This window comes from Lycium ferocissimum, chromosome 5 (assembly GCF_029784015.1).
Source record: "Lycium ferocissimum isolate CSIRO_LF1 chromosome 5, AGI_CSIRO_Lferr_CH_V1, whole genome shotgun sequence".
In the NCBI taxonomy this organism is placed as follows: Eukaryota; Viridiplantae; Streptophyta; class Magnoliopsida; order Solanales; family Solanaceae; genus Lycium; species Lycium ferocissimum.
In genome coordinates this window covers 50,077,875-50,102,122 of record NC_081346.1, presented here as the reverse complement: position 1 = coordinate 50,102,122, position 24,248 = coordinate 50,077,875, and the positions used below count along the sequence as shown (strand labels likewise).

Below are 24,248 nucleotides of genomic sequence, written 5' to 3'. Positions count from 1 at the left end.
ATACATGCTCAGGGATGGGGATGGGAATGGAATTGAGAATGTATGCGTAGACATCAAAATTTTGTTGGATTTAAGATGGGCCTCTACTAGACTAGCTCAATCTGTTTATATTTGAAGCTAATTATTTAATCAAAAAGACATTCAAATTTTATTTTAATATTATATTTATAAAACCGAATATTACATGATTCAATAACGTGTCAAGAAACTAGTTACAAATAAAAAAACGATCTTTAATTAAATCTCATGACAAGTGTCAGTTATCTTCCCATGCATGTTATAGGAAATTTGGGTCCATCCATAAGGGGTGCATAAGGCCCATTAGGATAATTAAAGTTAACCCTAATATCTCCTATTATGTACACTTACAGTGTACAATTAAATTTACTTTCTACAGTATTTTTTTAAGCACTGTGTTCTTCTATACAATAAACAATTAGGGTTTAGACTGTGGTTAGGGTGTTGCTTCGATATATTATGGCAACCATCATCGGCCATTTTATGAAAGGGCTTTTCGACGATTTTTCAATAAAGATGAGTTTTGACTGCTTTTTTATATTTTCGATGTTCCATTAGAAAATTCTAGGTTATAAGAAAGGATCATTAAACTTATGAAATTAACTTTTTATTGCTGTATTATTTCATCGAGATTTAATCCAAACCACTATGGTATTTTCTTATTCTTGAATGGGTCTTCCAGCTGCGTTTCTCTTCAGACTTCCGCTTACGTTTGAAGAACACATAATATCTCATTTTATAGCACGGTTTATGTGCTATCTAACAAGTTTAGATTAATTTGTTGCATGTAATATTTCACACGTAACAGAAATCAATTCCTCCATCAAAGTTCATTTTGTACTTCCTTGACTATAAATGCTGGTCATACATCATATTAAATAACTCAAAATTTGAATTCTCTTCACAAATAAAACTTATATTTTTTCTTTCTAAAATGAAAATATTTTCCTACAAAAAATAATATACCCTCCATCCCAATTTATGTGATATAGTTTGATTGGGCGCGGAGTTTAAGAAATAAAGAAAGACTTTTGAATCTTGTGGTCTCAAATACGCCAAAGATATTTGTATGGTTGTAGATCATCTCGTTAAGCGTAAAAGGTAAAGTTTAAAGTTAAATTGTTGCCAAATAAGGAAATGTGTCATTCTTTTTGGACAAACTAAAAAGGAAAGTGTATCACATAAATTGGGACAGAGAGTAGTAGCTTGGCACATATTTAGCACGCATATATCGCGCCAAATCATTTTGAATTTTTTTTTATCGAAAAACTTCTATTTACACATATTCTAAAACTATTTGTTTGAGTTATAAAATAGAATTAAAGAACGAAAAGTTACTATTTATTTTTGACAGACTGTTCAAACAAGCTCTATCTAGAACATAGGAGAAATTTATTATGCATCAATTTAATAATTTATTTATACCACGTGACACTTTTTTTTGTGTATTTTTGACTGATAGTGCAGACAAACTCTACCGACTTCCGATTCAACTCGAACGAACCAAAGGAAGGTGATGGCCAGCAACATCAACTCATGAATCAAAGAGTTCATACTCTTCTTGAGCAAAGCAATCGAAAATGGTGGAGAGACGAGCGAACAACAACATCGAATAATCACGAGATGACAGATCAAGAACAAGAATTTCTCTCTCAACAATATCTATCAGCACATCGGGCACTTTTTTAAATTAGGGTTTTTAGCCCTAATTGTGCGAGCGTAATTTACATTGTTGTCTTTATTTCGTTTTGTTTGTTTGTTTTTTTATATAAAGACTTCATTTAATTATCTATCTATATAGAATAGGAGAGGCAAAAACTTGATGTGATGACAAGTGTCATCGCCAGAAAATTCGTATATAATAAATAAAAAAGAAACAAAAAGAAAAGAATAAAAGATTAAAAAAATATCAGAAAAACTACTGCTAAAATTTAGGAAACGTGTTTTTTTTATTTTATTAACTTTTTTGTTTCTTATCCCTATTTTTCCTTTTTTTGTTCTATATTAACAATTAATTAGGAGAAAAAACTTTAAACTAAATTTCTCAACCTTATCCTTATTAATTTCAAAAGTGATATATTAATTATTCAAGTACAAAGAGTTGATTTAAAATTTTAAAATCCTAACTAATTAAACAAACATAAACCAAATTTAAAACCATGGGTTTTTTTGTAACTCATAAGGTCTATTGAAATTGAAACCAACTTTTTAAAATTTCAAATCATTTATTAAACACAAAATCAGAAAAGACAAAATTAAACTAACCTAAACTACCCCAAGTCTAAACCACATTCCCATTCCCCAATTTTCCTTTGCACTTTCTAGACGTAAACGGCCAGCATTTCTGTTCTTCTTTTTTACTTTTCATCTTCCTATTTTTGGAGCCTTAAGAACCTGCCATTTTAATTATGCCTCTTCGCACCATTGGTAATGTTTATTGTGGTTCTACTTCGATTTGTGTTTGAATTTTTTACACTTCTTAATTAATTCTTCGAAAGGGGGTGAGAAGTCACAGGAATGTAACTCTCAAACGTCTTTAGCCTCTGTCGTATTTATGAGTTCCGGCGAGTGTTATTTCATCATACAATTATTTTTTAACCTCAATCATCATTTTGCAACCAATTGTCCCTAAGTTGTTTTATACTCTTTTCTATGTAACGACCGGAAGTCGTTATGGAAAATTAGGACTCCGTTGGGAATTTCGAGGCCGCGGGTGGATTAGTAGGGCGTCTTTTTGCATGCGTGCATGTTTTGTGTTGTGTTTTTGAGGCCTTGGATGAAATGTGGGGTGATAGGGGGAAAAAATGAACAAAATCGAGCTCACTGCCCAAAACGAGCCGCTGTGGCGGTAGGAGTACCGATGCGGCGGTACCGCTATGGCGGTACTTGAACCGTTGCTAGTGGCCATCCATTTTCCTTGGTGGCCGCTGTAGCAGGAAATGTACCGCTATGCGGTAGATGGACCGCCATAGCAGTCAAAGCGATTTGGTGATGGGCCGCTATAGCGGTCACTTGACCGCTATGGCGGTATCGCTGCAGCAGCGTGATGACCGCTATAACGGTTGACGTAAAACAGTAGCCCGAATTTTATATACTCAGTTTTATTTTCTGTTTTCACAAAACACCAACACACTTCCCAACAAGCACCTAGAGAGAATTTTCAAGCTAGGGCAAGATAACCTTGAGAGGTAAGTTCCACTGCTTTTCATTCTATCATTCCCTTCCCCTTCCTTATTGTAATCATCTTCATGGGTCTTTAATGGTGAAAGTGAAGTAGAAACCTTAGAATGTCAATAAACCTTCTAAACTTGATGGGTTTGGGTTATTATCGCTTATCTATCATTTAAATGGATTGATTAGTTGTTATTTATCATAAATTGAACATTTAGAATCATAAACTAAGTGATTTGAGGCCTAGGGTTCTATAAAAATGGTGTCTTTGCCATAGAACACTGTTTGTAATGGGAATGTTTGATAGAATGTTGTATAAATTGATGGTAAATGAATACTAGGGGCCTAGATAGGTTGTTTATCACCTAGAAAATCATCCACCCTTAGAATGGGGGAAGGGAAGGGTATTCTTGCTTTGGTATTTGTGAATTGAGCAATGTGACTCATTGAACCTTCTATTTTTAGACCTGAACGTATTGAGGCTTTGAGGAAAGGAAAGAATTTTAGCATGAGTATTTTGCGTGTTCCGGCCTACAATTTGAGGTAGGTTACGGTTTACTTGAGTTAGACTTTGGTTAGTTGATTGTATGTTTTGTGATCTCCTCAAGAGAAAGCATGTCTAGTTTTCATGCATGGTATTGTGTGGCTAAATTCCTACGTGAATGTGATTGAGTGATTGTGTAGGCTCCGTGCCATTATTCCTGTGTGATTGAATCTACAGTGGATGTGTTGTGATGGGAAGCTAATATAATCTTCTCAAGGGTATTGTGACATGATATGATGAGTTGATTGTTGATATTGGAAAGCTAAGAAACACTATTCTGTAAGAGGTATGGAAAGACACTCATGTGACCTAGATTATGGGCTCGTGGTCCGAGGATCGTTTTGGAAATGAGAGGTACTTTGATATGTCTCGCGAACGAGGTTCGTTCCTGGGCAGAGGTTTGTGCTCGAGTCCGAGGAGTGGATCCAGAACGAGTGGTACATGGACAACATTGGTCCCCTGCAGGTCATGGCTACTAAGCTAAGACATCAACTAGCATGTATGTACAGCGAGTGAGGTTATTGTGGTAAATTTATTTCCGTTGTGGCTTACGTGATTGTGATTGCTTGACATTCTTGGTGATTTGATTGTGATTGTCCTTGGTTGACTTGCTGTGATTTATTGATATTCATGTCTGTTGACTGGCTTGTTTTATTCTATTGATTTTATGAAATATGCATGATACTAATCTTAGTCGGCCTATGATATCTACCGGTACATAGTGCTTGTACTGATACTACCTTGCTGCATTCTTTGAGTGCAGATTGTGATATAGAGACCGTTGCTCGTCCTCATATCTAGCGTGGAGGATAATTGTTGACAGATTTTAGGGTGAGCTTCTTCTCATGCTAGGTCACCGAAGATCTTCTTGCTATGATGTCTTTTCGTACTCTGGACATTATGGATTACTTATTTGTTAGACTTCAGATTCTTAGACATGTTTTTAGCTTAGAGTCCTGTACGATGACTTTCGGATTTTGGGGATTGTAATAGTTAGAACTTCCGCACTTATTTCAGCATTTATGGGATGATTTACTTTGTTCTTTTGATGTTAAATGAGTAATAATTGTTTAGCTTGGTTAATATAAAACCGGATTGAATGGATAGGTGTCTTGTATGTTAGTTCGTCCACTAGGATTTAGATGGGTGCTAGTCATGGCGGATTGGGTCGTGACATTCTATCGCTTTATTTATCAATCAAGTGGAATTTTTTTAACAGACTACGAACAACCAAGAGTATTTCGTTTCTTGGTCTAAGTTAGATGATTTTCTTTATTACTGTAACTTAACAGTTAAAAAAAAAAATCTGCATTGCTGTCTTTCTTATCCGTGGAAGGAGTTGAGACATATTTAGGCAAGATGCTAATTTATATTCATCTTGCTACTAGAATCATATTTGTATTTGGAATAAAGTGGAAAAGTTAGATTTAGAGATTAGTAGCTATTAATTTATTAATGAATGGAGTTGTGTTGCAAAATTTCTCTCAATATTAGTTGTTTTCTTATGAATAGTTGAATACTATGAGTAATATAATACTATGACTCATACTGCACGCAAGTGGTTTGATAATATGTCTGAAAATAACTGAACAATTTCCATATATACATTTTTCCACATGTGTTCTCCAGCATTCCTCATTAGTTAAGTAGATATTTATACAAATTGGCTGCACTTGCAAGTGGTGTAATGGGCTGCATGATGATTTTTAGCCTTTGTCAATGCTTTCCGGAACTTCTTATGTGCAACTTCGACATTTATATATCAATGTTTCAACTGCTCCTTTATCTTCTTTCTTGATAAAGGTTGATTTGTTATACCATTACTTCGACATTTATATATCAATGTTTCAACTGCATCTTATCCAAATTGTCTTGCAGTTTGTCTTGGTTATTTCTAAGGTTCTTTGGGTTAATTCATTACTTTAATATTTCTACCTTCAATTGGAAATGTTCATACCTAGACTTTTAAATGGTGTATTTGACAAGTAACTTATCCAAACATGATGGAATTTTTTAGAGTCTTGGAATTGATATGGAGAACTCCGATATGTCATTTTCAGTGAGCTTGGACAAAGGCCGTGGTCACGAATGGGGTAGCCGAAATTGATTCTCTGGTCTGTTTGCACAGAAAAAGAATGCGTTGAAATCATACTTTTGGAAAATGATTAGAGAAATTATCAGGTTCAAGCAGGAGGCATCATAACGTACCAATGTAACCTCTTTATCTTTATATATTTGACTTCTTATCATCAATCAATTCCATTTCATGTTGATTTACTAATCGCATTAGAGCACAGAGAGTCTTTTTTGTTCATTTGAAGATCACCCCCCTAGATTCAGATTCGACTTTTGAGCCTTTCAACAATTAGCCAATTTTACCTTTTGAATATATTTTATGTATTCAAATTCGTTTGAACAAGAGAAGAAAAAAGAGGAGATAGAATCTAATTCTTTTAGATACTTTATCTAAGAAACTCTACGCATCTATTGCATTGCATGGAAATAGACTAGATCATAACAGTCAGTGTGCTTATTGTTCACAATGAATAGATCATCGACCATTGGTAAATTTACTCTTTGCTTAATTCTTTATGTAGTCATGTATCACACTTATATAGAGGTTCCAGATATTTGCAAGATATTGGTTTGTAGCTTCTGATCTGTGAAGGAAATGTTATTACTTTTCTGTAGAAAAAAAGATTCTGCTCTCTTTAATTGGTTTGAACTATTAATGTTTGTGTAATCATCTTAGGTTGGACATAAATAAATTTGTGGAGGATTTCATCACATTCAAGAATTAGCGGAAGAAAGTAGAAAATATAAAAGTTTGAAATGTACTATAGACTGAAAATAGCGCAGAAGTTTTTTATTTGACAATGTAAATAAAAACATAATTGTCGTTTCATTTGTGAAAGAGAAGATCTCATATGATAAAAATCACAACTATTAAAAGTATCTGTAGATTTTATAACAAAGTAATAAAAGAACAACAAACAACAGTGAAAAAAAGTAATAAAAGAGCTTCGACACAAAATTCAAAATCGTAAATAATGGATAATATAATAAAGAAAATAAGGAATAGCAAAGTTATTCGATGACTATATGATTTGTTTTCCTTAAATTTTATAGTACACTTTAGCATATTGTACTTTCTTGGATTTTATAACGGTGAATTGCATTTGTAGTATGCCAATGGAGTATGGAAGGATGACTTTACAACATTTAGGCTTTAAATGTCATTGTAAGTCCCTACGTACCGTCATTGTAAGTCCCTACGTACCTTCAATTTAAGTTGGTGAATAAGTTCAGGTTGATTGATTATTTCACTAATCTCCCTAAAGTTAGGTAGACTGATACCATAGAAAGTTATTGTGACTTTGATACTTCTTATTATCTCACTAATGTGCCTCCTTTCCAAGGTACCTCCTAGGACAGTGATTTCAACATTTTCTTTGATAAAGCCCGATCCCACTTCTAATTTCTTTCGATGTCATCATACTTTTGTGGTCTATAAAATGAGCTTATAGGCGATATGTTTTACAAAAAGACTATATGATCTGGAATTCTTCAGCTGCTTCATGATTTCTCAAATGATAATACTTTGACAAGTTCTCTACATTCATGGCACAAAATGTTTGTATTATTGGTTGTTAATACCATAACGAAAAATCATGAGTCTTATTTCAATTTTTCATCCAGTGATTATCAATGAAAGAGAAGGTCCTCAATATTCGACTTGGCCTATTCAATAACTTTGTACTATTTTCGTAAAATTCCTATTTGGCTAAGATTAGCCCTACTGATCTAATCCAATAGCCTGAAATTTCTATGGTCTCCTAACATCACAATATGAAGAAGTAAATGAAGATGTCTAGTGATGCTGTTCATACAGTACCAACAAACAGATACAATAAGAATTGTTTGGATACATGCATTATTTCTTATGTATTGTTGGTGTTAGATGTTGACTTCTGTAGTCTTTTCAATAACATTTGGTTTTGGCATCGGCTTACACAGGGATTGTTGTGCTCACAATTTTACGAATGAAGATAATGATCGCAGGAACAATTCACCAACCAAATCATCATCTTCTCTCACGGAAAGATCTTCAACTACTTCTTGAAATAGTATTTCAGCGAAGGCTGCATAAGAAGCTCAAGGGAAACCTCAACAAAAGTTCAATGAAATTATATAAGAGAGATATATCGTGGATGTTCTGACAAAACATAAGTCTGAGAAGTTGCCGCCAAAATTTAAAATTTCAGTTTTGGATGATTGTTGTAACAATTTCACCTATTAGTTACATAAAAACATAAAGATAAGGTGAAAGTTGTATACTACCAGTACCTTCTTGGTGCAGTTCTTTGTTAATAAAGTTACCTTATACAAAATTCTCATATCCCTAATTTGTGAACTTCTGAATATAAGTTTCTTTGACATTGACAATGATATAGTTTAGAGTAGTGCTTTGTACACTGTCATAAAGAAGATCTCAGATGTTACTGCAAGAAGTTGTATCACAAATTTATTTAACTGGATAGTACAACATTGACAATTGCAAGTGCATGGTGCTCATGTCTTTGTGCATTCTCCGTAATCAAATTATTTATGGTCACTTTGACATCAAATTTTAATGCTAAAATTAATTCATCCATGTTAAAATTATTATCCTTTAAAATAAAATTCAGTCACATTATGCCTAAATATATATTGTTTAAGAAGAGTACATTTATTTTCTGTTAGCACTATATCAATATGATCAGAACTTAAAAGATAAGATTGTTATAATTATCTCTCTCGGCTATTTTTTTTTTCTTTATATTCATCGCGCATCGCGTGGGTACATATTCTAGTTAAAATAATAAAAGGAGCTGCTAGGTTTCACCTAGTAGTGGTTTTATAAAAATCAAAAAAACAAAAACAAAAAACTCTACCGACAGAACAAGAAAATTTTACTTAAACATAAACATAATCTTTGATTGCTTTTGAGAAGTATTAGTGAACTCTTCATGTACATTGACAAGTATCAAATACCAAAATTTCTCTAGTCAACTTTGTCTTTTATGCTATTGATTTCACATTTATAATGTTATCCTCTTCACCTATTTTTGTGTAACTATTTTATTTGTTTGTGATTGATAGAAAGTTGAACAAACTCTATTGACCTAACTAGAAACATTTATAATGCAATCAATCTGTTGGATATCGGATCGTGGGTCGCTCCATATGGGCTGAGCCAGTCCGTTAGAAGGGATAAGAATAGAAGGCTAAAGAAAAATAACTTGCTGCAGAGAAGTTAATTGCCCTATATCATTATTTAATACTAGGAAAAATCAGCTTTTTAGTGAAACTGGTTCCTTCTTCTCTTTTTCTTCTGTAGAAAAAGTATGTTCCCTCACTTGCACTTTAACAGAGAAAACTCTTCTCTTGTTCTTCCAAGAATACACACAAAAAATGAAAGACATTTAGTTCATGTATTATATCTTTGTTTCCTAGACTCAAAGTTTGACTAAGGGTTAATTTTTGTGGTGAGTTCAACGATTCTTCTGCTATGCTAAAAGGTACATAATCGCTGTTCTCGCTTCGTGATTTAATCTTATAATGGTATCAGAGCCTAGGGTTTTATCCGCTCCTAGTATGTGTTATTTGTGAAGATATTGGTTGAAATTGTTGATCTTCATTGTGGTTGAATTTTTTTTGCCGTAAATATCTATTCTGATAAAAAGGAATGGTGCCGAAGTCTAATTTTTGATAAAAAGAAATTAGATACGGAATTAAATGTCTTCTGAAAAAAGTTGGTCGAACTTGTCTGTCGGTTAGGGAAATTTAGAATATCGGCAACAAAATTCCTTTTAATGTGCTGCTCTTTAACCATCTCTGTGGTTAATTTATGACACCAAATAAAGGGAATACATTTCCCATATGAAAGATAAACTCAAGTTACAAGAATTTAATAAAGCTCATGTTAGCTTTTCATTACGAATTTGAGTTCTCTTCAAATTTATGATTACTTGACTATTCTTCATTGAATTCTCGTTTATGGTTTACGCGCTATCTAGTAAGTTTAGGTTAATGTATCGCATGTAAATAAACACGTATTAGAAATTAATTTCCTCCATCTAAGTTCTTTTTGTGCATCCTCAGCTACAAATGCTAGTCATAAATCATTATTTTGCGTATTTTTGACGGGTAGTGCAGACAAACTCTACCGACAGAACATGAAAAGTCTATTACACAAATATAAACATGATTTTTGATTGCTTTTGACAAGTATTTGTGAACTTTCCATGTACATCGACAAGTATCAAAGCCCAAACTTCCTCCATTAAATTTTTTCTTTTAAACTGTTGATTACACATATATATTTATCCTCTTCTCTTATTCTTATGTAACTCTTTTATATGTTTCTGATTGATAGCATGTTCAAATAAAATCTATCGACCTAACTAGAAAAGTTTGCAATGCAATCAATCTAAGAGCTTATATGTATCACGTGCCCATTATCACCATAAGGAATGTTGGAGGCTGTCATGACCCAAATCTGGGTCACGATGGTAGCTACACTATCCCCCCTGGTAGGTGAACCATCCTCAAATCTAATTTATTCACTCAAATATAAGATGCGAAAAAACAGTATATATTCACTATCCAATAGTTTAAGTAAATAAACCAATGTGGAAGAAAATACTCCTATTACTGAAATTCCCAAAACTTGGTCTAGACTTGTACAAGAACTTCTAAGGGATATACAATTTAAAATAAAATTACAGAACCAGAACGGGAATATAACTTATGTCTAAGGTAAAAAAATAAACTGAAATCTAAGAGAGAGACTCTGGGCTACATGATCCTCTAATAGCACACCCCAACGTCTCTGATGAATGCCTCAAAACAATCGTGAGACTCCGAATACAACCTAGAAACAACTCTACACTCCTCAAGGAGTGTAGCAAAAGTAGTCTGAGCATAACACTAGACTCGTAGGTACCATAGGCCGACAGCAATTAGATATCACATATAATATGAAGAAAATCAACAAGTAGAGTAGATAAGGAATCTAATACGTACACTAAGCATGTTCAGATAACAGTTCACGACAATTATAGCACAGTATCTCATTATTCTCATATCATAGGCCTAGGCGAAATCTCTAACCCTTAATTCGTGAAGTTTTCAATAAAAGGATCTTGAAATCAAACAGCAAATCAAGCAAGTCATCAACAATTCCAGTCAAATAATCAACAAAGATTTCCGTGAGAGAGTATACAATGCAATGATGTGGAATGCAATACTGTTACACCCCGTACTTGCGGAGAAGCACTTATCAAATTTGAGCGTAAGAATATTGGACTACGGCTGAGTAAAGCAACTTTGGAGTATAAAGGATGAAGAATTACTAAGTATATTCTATGAGTAAAGGATGCATATGAGGAATTCCGGGAGGTTCTATAAAGAATTGAGTGGAAGGAATTGAGTTAGTATGACTTTGGAAAAAGATAAGTATCACTTTGAACAACAAAGTATGAGTCGACTTGGGGAAAGAATATCTTTTAGTATATGAGGAGTTTTGAAGCAAAATAGAATCCTAAACTGAAGTTCGGGAAGTCTAGTTTCCAACATAACAAACCGCACATCGATCCAGCTTCAGAATCAAACGTTATAGGAATTTCAAGATGGACTGCCGGGGCAGAGGCTAACTCTGCGCGAACGCATCAGGAAGTAGTGCGAACGCGCAGAGGAGCAACTGAGCAACTCTGCGCGAACGCGCAGAGCAAATTCTAGGTCGGTGCAACCCAACTCTAGAACACTATATAAGGGGGTTTAACCCCTCATTCTTCATTTAAAAACACCTCAAAACCTCTTCAATATTCTGGAAATTTCCCTCAACATTCAAACACCAAATTTTAGCCCGAATTAAGTATAATCTCCAGATTCAGGTTCGAACAATGTATAGTTGCGATTATAAAATCATATTGCGATGGATCTTGGATGGGATTCAAGATGGATATTGAAGATATTGCGGTTCCAGCGGGAGTAAGGTATGAATCTTCCCTTATTGATATTAATTCAAGTTACTTACTGAGATAAAGCTACTAAATGATTGTATAATGAAGTTGGTTAGTTAAGATATTTGGAAAACATCGTGTGGGATGTTTTATGGAGCATATTGGTGTTGATAATGTTGTTTTTGATGTTGGTATTGTTGTTGTTGGTTGTTGGATTGTGATTTCGGGCTAGGCATTTAAACAAGGGAGATGCTGCCCGAATTTTGGCAGATTCTAAACGGAATTAAATTGAAGGCTTAAGATGGGCGTATGACATTGAGCCTAACAAAAGTATGAATGGTTTACATGTAGATTTATGAGCTTGGAGGGATAAACGTTGAGTGGCCAAGGAGACCGAAAGGTATGTTAAAGCTAGCCCCTTTCTTTCAAAAGGCATGATTCCTTTGTTATGAATCTACACATGCCTTCCATAATGTCCTTATTTCTAAACGCTAGAGATTCATGATTCTTAGAGTCTTATGATGCTAAAGATGAGTATGCTTTTATGATGATAATGATGATGATGATGATCTTATTTCTAGAAACTCCAAAGTTATGGTTTTAATGCTATCATGAGATCATTGAGTATATTTCATGATTTTCTTGATTTCATTCATTGATGTTGAGCTCACCTTATGATAATTGTTCTTTCAAAGTGAGATATAGCGATGATGATTGTTCCATAACATAACTCGAAGGTTACCGACCTTACATTACTCTGATAAAGTGGTAACTTTTATTTGGGCTCTCATGCATGCTACTTATATTTTACATATATATATATATATATATATATATATATATATATATATATATATATATATATATATATAAATGGGGAAAGGTGAGGCGTTATATATGCATAACCACCTGATCAGTTTGTATATTATAACATCGTCCCGGACGCGGGATGCCCGGACGCGGGATATATGGATATGGATCGGGTTGCACGTTCCGTAGCAATATAATATATATATGGATTGGGCTGCACGTTCCGCAGCAATATAAAATATTTACGGATCGGACTGCACGTTTCGCAACACTATTATGTTATATAAATATGAGAAATGCTTTTTTATGAAAAGGCTAAGCATGCATGATATTTACCTTAAGAGGCAATCAGACATGCAGTTTATCCTTATCTCATGTTATGTTCTGTATCTCTTATTATATGGTTACTCTTGCCTTACATACTCAGTACACTGTTCGTACTGACGTCCTTTCTTGTGGATGCTGCGTTCATGCCCGAAGGTTTAGGTAGTCAGCCAGACGATCCAGCCGAGTTAGACCTCTACTTAGCTACAGTCAGTGCACTCCATTTGGTTTGGAGCTGTAGTCCTTTTTGGTATGCTATCTTGACATGTAGATATTTGGGTACGACAGGGCTTTGTCTTGTTTTCTCTACAGTTCATATTCCATGGAGATCTATAGACAGTTGAGTATAGTAGGAGTATCGTGTAGCTATGTCAGCTTTTATTTTGTTTTACAACATATGTAGTGGCCTAGTCAGCCTACACTGTTATCCTTGGTACGCATGGTTGTTTAAATATATGTATGCACGGGTTGTGAGTTTTCGATGCCAAGTTCATTGTGTTAATTCTACAGAAGACGGTATAGTTCAGTTATGAGTTATGTATAGGCCACCAGGTTAATCAGTGAGAAGTAGGTACGAGTATAGGGGTGCTTGGTCAGTAGTGGTCGGGCACTCGTCACGGCTCATCGGTTTGGGTCGTGACAAAAGTGATATCAGAACAGTTCGTCTTAGGGTTGTCTACGGTGCGTGCGCGAGTCTTATTTATGGGTGTGAAGCACGCCACACATATAAACAGGAGGCTGCGGGGCATTTAGGAATCATTGACCTTTCCTTGTTTTCTTGGATCGTGCGATAGAGCCAGAGTCGAGGAAAGATAGTTTCTGACCCTCTTTCCCTGTAGGTAAGTGCAGATTGACAGAGATGAAAAGAACGGCTTCAGATAGTGGGGTTGCAAGGAAGGCCCCCAGGGTGGATTCGGGACCATAGATTCCGGGACCGAGTAGGAGGAGTCCTAGCTATTCTATTGAGACAAATCCTTCCGAGGACATTGAGACGATCCCCCCAGAGCTCGTGACTTCCATGAAGGAGGATTCGTCGGAAGATAGTTATGAGACGAACCCGTTTGAGGGTTTGTAAGAGACGCTAGTAGAGCAGGAGGCTCTCGAGGTTGCACCAGAGTTGACCCTCTAGTTTCTCCTATGATGGACCATTATGTCAGGGCAGCCACGAGTGTGAGTGTTACCGAGTATTCTAGCCCTCTATCTTGGCCTTTGGTAAATTAGGAGCTGCCAGAATATTTGTATCCCTCAGACTCGGATGGGAGAGATGAGGAGGTCCAGACTAGTAGATGGTGGAAGGACGATGAGAAGGATACTTCACTTTACAGCCCTCCAGACCAAGATCAGGACAGGCCGGCTACAGGTATATGGGTCTTTTATTAAAATTTATTATGTGTGTACAATTATTGCAGGGTATCATTTAATAGTTGACGGATGGGAATTCTAAAGGAACAAATAACCAAAGTATTTATAGGTAATTATGACTAAGTTGTTTTACCGCCACTAGGAATCTTGGAATTAGGAATGGGAAAGCAGTCGCGTGTGTTGATTGATAGTTGTTATAGGGAGTTTGTCACGACCCAACCGGAGGGCCATGACGGGCACCTGGAGCTAACCCACCGAGCACCTCTCATCATACATTCACATTCATCTCTAGGTGAGCCACATGGCCTATTAACAATTCTATGCCTCAAAAATGCCATTTTCAACGGCTAAAACACCTTTATATATCAACGTCAAAAACTAAGCCCTTACACATATACACAAACCGACAAGGCTAACAAAATAGTATACCAAAACGTGAGCCGACAAGGTAAAAGACATCTACTATACATGACTATCTATGAGCCTCTAAGAAGAGTATGAATATCATCATAAGGACGGGACAGGGTCCCGCCATGCCCATACATATACACAAAAGAATAGTACCAACAGCTGCAGCTCCGAATCAAATGGAGCTCCTTTATGCAGTCTCTAAACAAGCAGTCTATAGGTCAAATCTATCTCCCTGTCCACCTACGGGCATGACAAAGCTTCCACAATTAAAAGGACCTCAGTACGAATAATGTACTGAGTATGTAAAGCATAATCAATAACATAATGGAAGCATAAGAAATAACATAAGATAGAAAAGTCATGGAATGAAAGAACCATTATACCTCTAGTGACGTTCACATATTTACTTACCCTCTTTCTAATGAGAAACTTCCATTTCATACATTTATACATATAGTAATATCATACCCGACCATGATAAGGTTCGGTGTTATACATACCTTGCCTTACCAAGGCTCACTGTCATCCGTACCCAACTGCAGTGGTGTGCGCGCGATAGATGATGTTGTGGATGTTATAGATGGTGTTGAGGAAATATTGTATGTAAGCATATATGGTGTTGTGTTGTAGCCAGTGTTATGAATGATCATGAAAAGAAGTTTTGGGATTGGATGATGCTTAACTTGAATCTTCTAACAAATTAAAAATCGTCAAGGTCCTCTGAATATTTTATGATGAAGAAGTTTTTAAGAATGGAGAATAACCGAATAATTTATCGAGCCCTTTACTTGATAATAAAAAATGGAGAATAATTGATCGATGTGTGCAATCGTGCTAAGATCTCCTCAGGACATTTTGCGTTGGTGACATCTCCATTATACATATTGTTGACTTCTTTCGGTGTTTTTCCTCAATCACAATGCAATTATTAAACCTTCATTAGTGATTGTTTGCTTCTGCAATAATGACTAGGTCTACATGTACCACTACTAGAGTTTGTTATGTTAAATGGCAGTTATTTTACTATAGAAATTTAGTTTTCCATTCATTTTTATCCGTTGTTCTCTTTATCGAGAAAAACACAAACTGATAGTTGCTTAAGGTAGCTCGATGCCCAGCTCTATAATGTTATCTTTTATTTTTTTTGATGTTCTTATTTCAAAACTTTTCTGGCTTTGAATTGAATTTTCCCAGTTTAATTACAGGGATAAGTTTGCCATCTTTTATACAAGCAGTTCATATTACAGTGAGTTGGTTCAAATAAATGAGTTGTGGCGACATTGTTCAGAATCCTGTACAAGGATGTAAAAAGAGATGAATCTGACGGTTATTGATCTTTGCACTGGAAATTAAGAAAGGAGGATTGGTCGGATTGTTACTTTACGTAAGTCTCTCTAACCAGAGTTTCGAGTGCTTTGAATCACTGTCATGTTGAGAACATTTCAATGACATGAAACAAATGAATCACTTTAATGCATCAAAGTCTTGATTACTAATTTTAATTTATGTGATTGAATTTATATGTATGTTATTTTCTTAATTTTATCTGGTGCTCGTTAATAGAAATAAGAATTGGTTAACTGTGAATTTAACCTGATGCTTGTTAATTGTGATCGAAAGACATCATAGACGATTGTATTTGAAATCTCTTTAGATTTCGTAGATTTTATATAACTAGTGACAAAAATATTACTTATACTGATGTCTGCGTCCTGTGTCTTAATATTTGCCGTCGCTAAAAATTCAATAACGACCGGATTCCAAACCGGTAGCAAACTTTTAACGACGGAGCTTTTAACGACCGGCAACGACCGGATTTTGTCCCGTCTTTATTGGCTAATGGCGACCGGATTATGACTTTTAATGACTATATTTCCCATCGTTGAATGTCATTTTTCCTGTAGTGAGCCTTACATACCTTTATGTCTTCTTAACTACTTAACGTTCACCTCCAAAGCCCGAGAAATCTACATTTAAGAGGGTTCATACCAAGGTTAGGCTTCAAAGGCACCCTTAAGTTCAAACGAGTATAATTCGTAAGCTAGCGAAAACTGGGCAGCATTTCCCTTATTTCATCTACTTCTAACAAATTCCAAAACAACTCCCAATCAACAATGACATTATCAATAATACCAAAATCAAGAGATTTCATTCAAGTTAAGCATCATCCAATCCCAAAACTTCTTTTCATGATCATTCATAATAATGGCTACAGCACAACACCATATATGCTTACATACAATATTTCATCAACATCATCTATAACATTCACAACAAGATTATACTCCTAACATGCCAAGAATTTCAATTCAAGTTAACCTATGGCTCATAATGTCTCCAAGTTCATACTTGAACTCTATTTCCACTTTTCTTCCTTTACCCACATGACATAACAATCAAACAACCTTAACCATATGTAAAAGATGTGAAATCTTACCTTAATCACACAAGAACAAGTCTTGGATCAACTTACTCCACCAAAGTGAAAAACCCTAACATCAATACCCAAGGAAAACTTGAGTTCCATAAGTCCTAGCAAGATTCTTAGCACTTGAATCTCTTAATTCTCTTGGATTTGGCTTAGATTAGTTTATGGAGTTGAAGAGCGGGTTTTTAGAGAGCTCTTGGATCTGATTTGAGAAAATAAAGTGCCCAAATGAAGTGAAAATAAATATATATAAAGCGTAAATTAAAATCTAGTCGGGCAATCCTGCGCCCACTTTGACGGGCCGTCAAAATTCATACGGGCCGTCAAAATTCTTACGGGTTGTCAAAATGCTCCGTTAAACTTCCCAGCCAAACATGGCTCACTGTGACTACTTTATGCTGGGAAGGTACAATTTGACGGGCCGCAGAAATTTCTGCGGTCCGTCAAAAAGTTTTGCTCGAACAGTCTATCTTAAAACACCCATAACATTTTACTCTGATGTCACATTGGCGAATGGTTTTTTGCATTGGAAACTAGACTCGATGAACTTCAATTTGGTAAAAAGAAACACACCAAAACTCCTTATATTCTAGGAGATATACCTCTCCTAATTTGGACAAAAATCCGGTCCAAAATTTTTGCCAAGTATTCCCAAAGTTCCGACAAACTCAATTCCTTAATTTGCTTTTTCTCAAATCCTTCCATTGCTTATTTCATGAGCTTAAACCCCCATAACCATAATATAGGAACATATAATCTCATATATCCTAGAAGATTACCCAGTTTTCATGATTAGGACAACTAACACCTAACGAATCTCAACGGACGATACTACGAGGTGTAACATTCTCCCCCTCTTAAGAACATTCGTCCTCGAATGACAGACTCTTGGGGATTCTACAACAATTTTTCTAGAGTTTCTCCTGTAATATGGCACTACCATCCTATCACAGCAACCCAAAATATATTGCCTCACAGGACTACAACAACAACATCAACAACCCTGGCCATGCACGACCAAGAAAACATCAAAGAAAGCATTACATACCTGGGGGCAACGGTGTCTCTGCCTGAGTCCCCTCTGAAGGTGGAAATAAATGCGGGTACCTGAACTTCATGTCTTCTTCCGCTTCCCAAGTCATTTCCTCTCTGTTATTATTTCTCCATAAGACTTTAAGCGGTTTGCAGATCTTTAGTTCTGAGTTTCCGTACTTGCCTATCTAGAATGGCAATGGAAACTTCTTCGTAGGATAATTGCTCAGTGACTTGAACATCATCTACCGGTACAACTCTAGAAGGATCTCTAATGCACTTACGAAGCATCGATACATGGAAAACCGGATGGACTGACTCCAAATCCGAAGGTAAATCTAATTCATAAGCCACTTGGCCTACCTTGCATACAACCTCATAAGGTCCAATATACCGAGGATTAAGCTTGACCTTTTTGCCAAATCTCATGACGCCCTTCATTGGAGACACCTTCAAGAATACCCAATCTTTCACTTGAAACTTTTAAGTCCTTTCGACGATTATCTGCATAGGATTTCTGACGACTCTGAGCTTTTAATAACTGATCCTGTATGAGCTTGACTTTCTCTATAGCTTGTTGGACCAAGTCTGGCCCTATCAGTTTAGTCTCCCCTACTTCAAACCACCCAATTGGCGATCTACACTTGCACCCATACAAAGCCTCACACGGGGCCATTTGGATGCTAGAATGATAACTATTGTTATACGCAAATTCAATAAGAGGTAAGTGATCATCCCAACTACCTCCAAAATCCAATACACATGCCAGTAGCATGTCCTCTAGAGTCTGGATGGTACGCTCAGCTTGCCCATCTGTCTGTGGATGAAATGTTGTACTAAGACTCACCTGAGTCCCCAAACCTTCTTGAAAAGACTTCCAAAAATTTGCGGTAAACTGTGTCCCTCTATCGAAAATAATAGATACTAGAACACCATGGAGTCGCACTATCTCTTTGACATAAAGCCTTGCATAATCTTTGGCTACATATGTAGTCCTGATTGGTAGGAAATGAGCTGACTTCGTAAGTCTATCCACAATTACCCATATAGAATCATATTTACGCCTAGAACGAGGCAAACTTGCAATGAAATCCATATTAATAACTTCCCATTTCCAAGTTGGAATTTCCATAGCTTGCAATAACCCACCGGGCTTGTGATGCTCAATCTTCACTTGCCGATAATTAGGACATTGGGCCACGAACTCCGCTATGTCTCTCTTCATCCCATTCCTCCAATATTTGGATTTAAGATAATGATACATTTTCGTTGCTCCGGGGTGAACAGAATAACGGGAACAATGGGCTTCTCTCAATATTTGGTGGCGTAATCCTGCGACATCTGAAACACATAACCTACCTCGGCATCGGAGAACTCCATCTCCAAAAATCTCAAATGTTGACTTCTTCTTCTGAGGGAGTGTATTTCTGTAACGAACTAGCATGGGATCCCCGTACTTGCGCTCTTTCACTTCAACCACTAGTGACGAGACCGCTGAATTCTGAAGGGTAGCTCCCACATTGCCTGAGTCCACTACCCGAACTCCTAGGCTAGCTAATTGCTGGAGCTCACAAGCTAACTCTCTTTTCTCTGACTGAACATCACATAAACTTCCCATAGATCTACGACTAAGAGCATCAGCCATAATGTTCACCCTCCCGGGATGATATAGGATGTTAACATCATAATCTTTCAATAATTCCAACCATCGCCTTTTTGTAAATTCAATTCTTTACGCTTGAAAATATCTTGAAGGCTGCTTGTCGATCCGTATAGATATCCACATGGACACCATACAAATAGTGTCTCCACATCTTCAATGCATGAATCACCGCAGCTAACTTAAGATCATGGGTTGGATAATTTTTCTCATGTTGTTGCAACTGCCTTGAAGCATACGCAATCACCTTACCACGTTGCCTCAACACACACCCTAATCCAATGCCTGAAGCATCACAATAGACAACATAGCCTTCCGATCCCTCTGGAAGTGTCAGGACTGGGGCAGAAGTTAATCTATTCTTTACTCTTGAAAACTACATTCACAAGCATCCGTCTATAGAAATTTAGATAGTTTCAGGGTTAACTTCGTGAGTGGTGCAGAGATAGAAGAAATGCCTTCTATAAACCTCCTATAATAACCTACTAAGCCCAGAAAACTACGAACCTCCGTAGGCGCTGTAGGCCTTGGCCAATTCTTCACAGCCTCAATCTTTTGGGTATCTACCCGAATACCATCGGCTGAAATAATATGCCCCAAAAAGGTCACCGAATTCATCCAAAACTCGCACTTTGAAAATTTTACAAATAGCTCTTGAGTTTGGACAACTCTAAGGACAGTATGTAAATGATCCGTATGTTCTGCCTCGGATCGAGAATATACCAGGATATCGTCAATGAACACAATCACAAATAAATCTAAGAAAGGCCTGAACACATTATTCATCAAATCCATGAATACTGCCGGTGTATTAGTTAGCCCAACCGACATTACCCGAAACTCGAAATGACCATATCTTGTTCTGAAGGCCGTCTTAGGAATATCTTCCTCCCTAACTCTCTTTTGATGGTTTACCCGGATCTCAAATCTATTTTTGAAAACCATCTGGCACCTTGCAATTGATCAAATAAATCATCAATCCTTGAAAGCGGATATTTATTCTTGATCGTCACCTTATTCAGTTGCTGATAGTCAATGCACATTCGCAAGGAGCCATCTTTCTTCCTCACAAACAACACGAGTGCTCCCCACGGGAATGAACTAGGCCTTATGAAGTCTTTCTCAAGCAAGTCCTTCAATTGCTCCTTCAATTCTCTTAACTCTGCGGGAGCCATTCTATAAGGAGGAATAGATATGGGTTTAGTATCTAGTAGCACATCAATAGAAAAATCAATCTCCCGCTCTGGAGGAAGGCCTGGAAGCTCATCCGGGAATACATCCGGAAACTCATTCACTATTGGGATAGACTGAAGAGTCGGCGATTCGACTTCTATATCTTGAACCCGGACTAAATAGTAAATACAACCTTTTGCAATCATTTTTCTTGCCTTGAGATAGGAAATAAACCTACCTCTCGGAGATGCCGTATTTTCCTTCCATTCCAAAACTAGTTCTTCCGAAAACTGAAAGCGAACATCTACATTCTACAATCGACATTGGCATAGCAAGAAGCCAACCAATCGATGCCCATAATAACATCAAAGTCCACCATTTTCAACTATACATATACTCGGCTAGCTACTACCGGTTCACCAACGGGTGTAGATACTTCAAAACATTTAATTGACTCTAGTTTCAACCCAAATCGCCCAGCAATATAAGGAGTAACATATGACAATGTGGAGCCCGGATCTATCAAAGCATATACATCATGAGAAAATACCGATAGTATGCCTGTGACAACATCAGGGGAAGACTCAAGATCCAGTCGCCCAGCCAATGCATAAATACGGTGCTGAGGGCCACTAGAACTGGGAGCTCCTCCTCTACCTCTACCACGGCTGACTGGTGTCTGCAAACCTTGCCCTAGAGGGCATATAGATGATGAAGACCCAGCTGCTGACCGTAAGGGTTGGACCCTACCCCTACCACCAATCGAGGGGCAATCACGCATGATATGGCCTGGCTGACCACATGTATAGCAGATATCTGAGCCTAATCGAAATTGGCCCCAATATAACTTCCCGCACTGAGAACATCGTGGCATGGGTGGCCTTGCCTGACCTGAGTCGCCTCTGAAATGAGAACCTGAAGCCCTAAAACTCTGACTTGGCTCGGAGTGAGTAGATCTATCAAATCTCTAGCCCATAAACCATGGAGGAGCACTAGTCATGGAATGGCCTGAATGCCTAGAAAATTGTTGTCTTTGTCCTCCTCTAAACTCACCAATCGGACCCGAAGATCTACCCCTTTTATGATAACCTCTATCAAGCTCACGCTCACCTCTTTGCGATTGTTGTCTTTCCTCCAAATTCTGGGCATGGGCTTGGATGCGAGAAATATCCATATTCTCCTGAAGGGACGCAGTCAAGCACTTATCCATCAAATGTGGCCCTAAGCCACTCACAAATCGGTGCACTCGATCACCCATATGCGCTACCATGGCTGGAGCATACCTAGCCAAAGAATTGAAGCGGAGACTATATTCTAAGGCACTTATACTTCCTTGCCTAAGATTCAAGAACTTGTCGGCTCTAGCCCGCCGAACCTCTGGGGGCAAGTAATGTCGAAGGAAAGCATTAACGAATTCTTGCCATACCGAGGGAGGTGCATTAACTCCCCTAGAAGACAACCACACCGTATACCAATGAACCACAACATCCCGCAACCTATACAATGCTAACTCCACCGATTCAACGTCGGAAGCATGCATTAATCGAAGTGTCCTCAACATTCCATCGATAAAGTTTTAAGGGTCCTCATCCGGCTTTGACCCGAAGAACTCCGGAGGGTTCAAGCTAATAAAATCATGAGCTCTTGCACTAACCGCTCTATCACCATGACCCATACCTTGACGCTAGGCTTGACCGACAACCAATTGAGTAAACAATTGAATGGCCTCTTCCATCTCTTGGCCTGAAACCCTACAGCGAACGAGTTGGGGATCTTTGGAACAGGCCGAGGCTACTCTACGCTTCTTTAGAAATAGGCAACGAGTGATAGGACTGAGATTAAACCGCATTCTAGGACTCACCTTCCTCTATAACCATTGGCGGTACTCTTTCAGCCCGCTTTTCTGCCACGGTCTTGCCCTTTTGGGCTGCCGTAGGTAGCTTTCCTCTTTGTTACACCTCGAAACATTTCCCGTTAATGTACAGTGAATAGACTAACGAAAGGCACGAAGTATACGAGGTCTTGGTAAGTAAGAAATAACGTTTGATAATCCTAATCGAGACTTCAAAGACATTCGAGGTAGGAGAAGAAAGTTGTTAAGGAAAGCGAGGTATGTGTTGTGTGTCCGGCAAGATTTACGAGCATCGAATTAATGAGAGTTTAATGATGTTTTGAAGAAGAGCTATAATAACCCTTAGATTGGTATTGAGGTGTTAAACAAGTGTTAAGAAGGTTCCATAAGGATTGGAGATCAAACGAGTCAACGAGAATGATTTCGGAAGAACTGGGCATTATACGGCCTAACATACTGGCCGTATAATCAGCCCAGGATGGCACATCTCACTGGACTAGATCTACAGCCAGACATACGGTCAGTATAATTTATACGGACCGTATGTTGGTTCGTAGAATATGGTCGGGCCAGATTTTAAAGAATGATATAAGGACCCTCTCTCATTTATTTCATTTCATTTCTTTTCTCCATAACTCAAGAACCCTGTAGAATTCTCTCTACTCTTCATCCACAAGAACCCAAGAGAAATTGATGATCAACTTCATCAAACCAACAAAACCAAGTGTATGAAACACCTTAAAGTTCATCTAAGCCAAGAAATTCCAAGAGAAGTGAACTACGGTTGTGGTGCAAGAAGAGTATTTCCACTCAAGGCCTATTCCTACACTATCTAAGGTAAGTTTTATGGTATTTTCATGTTATTTAAGGTACTGTAAGTTTTATGGTATTTTCATGTTATTTACGGTACTGAGAAGTTGAAACACTTGGATTGTAGAAGAATATAGAAAATGGGTCATAAATGTGGGAATAGTGTCATTGTTGAGTGATAGCTTGGGTTGAGTTATAGATATTGATATGTTGTGATTGTGAATGTTGTTATGGATGTTTGGGAGTTGATATGGAATATGGGGAAAATTGTATAAACAAAGGAAATATTGCCCAATTTTCCCTAGCTTTAATAAGCACGTTCTTATAATTGCTTAGCTAATGTTAATGCGAATTCTCTTGAAGGTACAAACGTGGGCATTGAAGGAGAACGAGCAAGCGATAGAGTAGTTAAACGAAAAAGGTATGTGAGCCTAGTCCTTTCTTTCTAAGGCATGAATCTTATGGTGTTACATCCCGTATTCTCGTGCGTTGAGTTGCATCATAGGTTAGTCACATAAGCTCAAAGGACAGGATTATGTTTGAAGTTATAAGTGTTTATGTTATGTTGACAATGTTGATAAGCAAGTGCGCAAAGGTTGGAGGTTAAACGGATCGGAAGAAAAATAAAATAAGTTTTGCTAAGTTTG

At 37.1% G+C, this 24,248-nt stretch overlaps 1 long non-coding RNA gene across 1 annotated transcript; it reads left to right on the top strand.

Annotated features, from left to right (window-relative positions):
* Nucleotides 1-2,265: 2,265 nt before the first annotated feature.
* Nucleotides 2,266-6,963, top strand: LOC132058406 (uncharacterized). Its single transcript, XR_009415298.1, has 3 exons — nucleotides 2,266-2,445; nucleotides 5,751-5,826; nucleotides 6,919-6,963. It is a non-coding gene; the product is annotated as an uncharacterized LOC132058406 (long non-coding RNA).
* Nucleotides 6,964-24,248: the final 17,285 nt, after the last annotated feature.